This window comes from Arachis ipaensis, chromosome B01 (assembly GCF_000816755.2).
Source record: "Arachis ipaensis cultivar K30076 chromosome B01, Araip1.1, whole genome shotgun sequence".
Lineage (NCBI taxonomy): Eukaryota > Viridiplantae > Streptophyta > Magnoliopsida > Fabales > Fabaceae > Arachis > Arachis ipaensis.
This window is the reverse complement of record NC_029785.2, coordinates 2,581,622-2,586,160: the sequence shown is the minus strand read 5'-3', so window position 1 is coordinate 2,586,160 and position 4,539 is coordinate 2,581,622. Positions and strand designations below refer to the sequence as shown.

Sequence of the window (4,539 nt, the reverse complement as noted above, 5' to 3'; positions counted from 1 at the left end):
GAACTTAGTATTTCTTATATATTAACCAAACTTTTTATCATTAGATAGTTCATCTTTAAATGCTCCTTATTAGGTTAAGAGTGATGTTATATTCTTTATCAATTAAAGAAATCTTAATTTTTTATTGTATTTTATATTAATTATTCAAATTTAAGGTTTAAGATTTAAAAGTTTAAGGTGTTTTACTTAAGGAGTGCATTAAAGATCAAAAGTGCTATTCATATACAAAATCACTCAATAAAATCAGTTATTAATGTATTTGTGTATAAATATATGTGTGATTTTTATTTTTAATGTATATTTATATTCTAACATATATTTTATACTAGTGACTAACTTTAATGACTGATTTTAATATACACATAATATAATCAATTAAAGATATAACTATTTGTATTACCTCTTTCTATTCGTTTAAACTTTTCAAAAAATACAAGAGATCCGCATCTATTAACCAAATTGGATTTAGCATAATTTTTTTTTTGAATTGTTTTCTTAAATATTTTTTAAGCTGTAGTTGTGCACATATTCTATTTACTACGAGTCTACGAATAAATTAGATTTAGAGTCACGGATACTATTAGAACTCGTTAAGAATAAATTCGTCTAAAAATTAATATATTTTAACAAAAAAATTTTAAAAGTATTTTACCATCTAAGAGTGGGTTTGTTTGCAAGCATTTGAGGGATGTTACCAACTATAGGCCATGGTTTGGGACCTGGTGGAAGCCTATGCTTCTCTGCTTTCTTGTTTGAATCGTTGGGTTTGAGGAGTTTGATGAAGAGGAGTATGATGCCAAACAGCATGAAAAAGAAGTAAAAAATTGGGTGAGAGAGCATCATGGAGGTAAAAGAAGATTCCATGTCTTTGGGAAGTTAGAAGTATTTGGATTAAGACACTCTACTAAAGGTGGAGTAGTATGGTATGATATTGGTTGGGTGCATATTTGCTATTATATATATAGAAAGGAAAATGCTAGGAGAATGATAAGTTTAGTAAAAAAATGGAAAAATAAGTAATGCTGTCTTGAATGTAAGATAAATGCTGAAAAAATATTGATTATGTAACATTTTTTATATTACAAGAGTCACATATATAATTATTTTTATATAAAGTTGATAGTTAAAAATTATTAAATAATAATTTAATTAAATTTATTAAATTATTTAATAATTATTAAAAATCAATTTTACGTAAAAATAATTACACGTAAATTTTTACTTTTTTATGTAGGAATTCAATTTGGGATTTCGACTTTGATTTAGAAATAAAATTAACGGTGATGACTTGTCATATTATTCTTGTCACATGTTTTGTTGGATTCATAATTTCTATTATTTTAGGATAATGTCATTTTTCTTCCCCAAACATTTAGCGAAAAACTTGAAAAACAATATTTTCATCAAATAATTAATAAAGAATGTTAACCCCAAATATTATTATGCCAAATTATTTTTCATCATCACTCTCATTTTTCATTTTTTCAACAAAGCATAATTTTTTCGTAAAAGTTTCTATCACTAGGGATGGTAACGGAGCAGATAGGAGTAGATTTTTGCTTTATCTGATCCTGCTCCATCCTACACTCGCATAGAATTTGTTTCGTTTCTACATACGGGTAGTAAAAAATTGAACCCTAACCCAGCTTGTAAGTATCCATTCTGTCTCTACCCTATCCGTCCCTATAATTATTAAAATCCAATAAATAAAATAAAATTTTAAAATTTATATAACCATCATCATATATATAGTATAAATTAAAATAAAATTTTAAATATGATACAATATTATTAATCATTTTACTAATTGTTTTACATATATGATGAATCCATATTTGACGATAAATTTTAAATTGATTTGAGTGGATTTCATTATATAAACTCACATTTATTCATCCAAATGGCATACTTTTGTGTTCTCTCCTTAAATTGAACTTAATTGTGAAAATATGCTATTTTGTGTTTAATTTAACCAATTTTATTCCACTTTCATTCCATTCAATACCTTGATGCTTTTGATGAGTGATTTCAGGTGTAAGAGATAGGAATGACTTTATAAGAGTGGAGGAGAAGCATGCAATAATAGGGAAAAAATATAAAGAAAACAAAGAAGAAGTACACATTGGAGTGTGTGTACGCACAAGAAGCACAACAGCATGTGTGCCCACGCACGACAATCTGTGCGCACGCACAAGTGAAAGATCAGCAAGTGTGCGTACGCACAAGTCCTAGCACGTGACCTCATTAATGCAAATCGCTGAGGACGATTTCTGGGCCTCCAGAGCCTAGTTTTAGGACTTTCTAAAGCTGATTGAGTGCTATATCAAAGGGTCATCATTCTATGTGAAAGGGGGAGCACTTAGGTTTAGGTTTTTACATGTTTTTATTTAGTTTTTCTAGAGAGAGAAACTCCCCCTTCTCTCTAGAATTAGGGTTCTTAGTTTACTTTCTCTTTAATTTCAACATTTAATTCTTGTTTTAATATAGTTTCATTTATGTTTCTTACTCTCTTGTCTTGATCATCTTCATTTCTTTTGCTAATTTCTCAATTTTGCCACTTTTATATTTATGAACACTCTTGTTACTTTTAATTTCATTTAATGCAATTTTGATGTTTTATGTTTCTTTAATACTTATTTGAGTTGTTATTATTATCATTTATTACAATTGATAGTTATAGAATTTATTTTTATTGCAATTTATGATATTTTTTCTTTTATGCATGCTACGTGTTTGATAAAATATCTTTTTTAGCTTTTGTATAATTTTTCACACTCTTGGTTGAAAAATTGGGTAATTAGGTGAATTTGAGTTGTGGATGTTCATTTCACATTGTATTAGGATTGTTAGTTGATTTAGTTTCCACTAACTCTAAGCCTTTCATTAATAGAGTTGGCTAGGACTTGTGAATTGAGATCAATTATGTCATTTTGACTAATTCTCGATGTTAGGATTGACTAATTGGGATTAGTTTTACACAATTACCATGTTTGTGGTCCATAACTAGGATAGGAATCCTTAATTCCCCAATTCTTGCCGGGAGCTCTTTTTACCATTTAATTTCTATTTTCATTGCTTTTATTTGCTTTCATTTAATTCCTTGCATGCTTGTTTATTGTCTTGCTATTTACATTTCTTGTTTGTTACTATCCCAAAACCCCCAAATCCCTCAAAACCAATAATAGAGCATTTCATTGCAACTTTTAGGGAAGACGATCCGAGAGTTTAAATACTTTCGGTTTATATTTGTTTTGAATTGTGACTTATCTTTTGAATTTAAAATCATTGCCGATTTGGACTATATTTGCAACGGAAGTTAATTTTGTTAAAAATCCAAATTAGCATAATTTTCTTTACCAATATATTACACATATTATATATTAAAATTATATATATTATATATATACCAATATGGGTAGGCGGATATTACCTAAATCCGTCTAATCTGCCCTGTCCAAGAACCCGCCCTACTAAAAATCCACCACAATATGGGGCAGGTAATTACTCGTCCTGAGCGAGTAGAAGTGGGGTGGATACCCGCGGGTGGTGCTGCCATCCCTATCTATCACTATCATATACAGGTGTTTAATTTCAATACAAATCAATCTTAAAAAAAAATTATTCATTCAATAAATTCAAATTGAAAATAGGCTAAAATGGTATAAATTTAGATTAGATTAGATTCTATTTTTGATGAAATGCATGAATTTGATCGATTTTTTCATACGTTCTCAAAACTGAAAATTAATTTGATACAATCTAATTCAAACCGCAAAATGTGATATAACATTATTGTTTTATTATTAAATTTAAATTTTGTATATAACTAGTGTCTTTACCCGTGATAACATTACGAGAATATAAATTTTTTAAAATTATGTCGGTTTTGTCCTAATATTATAGATTATAGAACAAAATTCATAGAATTAAACTACTTTTACAAAAAGTTCATAGGAGATAAAAGTCTCCGTCAGTTAAAAAGATCAGGTCTCCATAAATTAAAAAAATCAAATAATAAGCTTTTTAGTTATTATTTTCATATAAAAGAGTTTAGTTTTTTAATAATAATTAATTTTAGTATTCATTATCTAAAATTTGAAAAAATTTAATATGTATATTTTTATATTTGATTAGGTGTTAAGTCTGTTACATAAATAAAAATAATTAATTTTCATGCTTGTTATTTAAAAATGATCTCTCTCTCTCTATATATAAAATTTTATATTAATAGTTATAAAATTAACTTAACATCAATTTTTTTTAAAACAATTGAATCTTGATTCTAATTATTAATCACAATATTAGTATTCCCTTCAAATTATATGTAATGACTATTTGAAGGAAGACAAGTGAAAATATTAAAATTAAATAAACGATAAAAATTTAAAATTAAATGAAAAACTAAAAAAATATACATAATATTTTAATATTTAATTTTAATATTAGTTTAATTTTAATTTTAATATTTTAATTTTAGTTTAATTTTAATTATAATATTTTAGTTTAATTTTAATTTTAATAATTTAAATTTTGATTGTT

At 26.2% G+C, this 4,539-nt stretch overlaps 1 pseudogene; it reads right to left on the bottom strand.

Moving 5' to 3' along the window:
* The window catches only part of LOC107644236, a 1,615-nt pseudogene extending 751 nt beyond the window's left edge, over window positions 1–864 (bottom strand).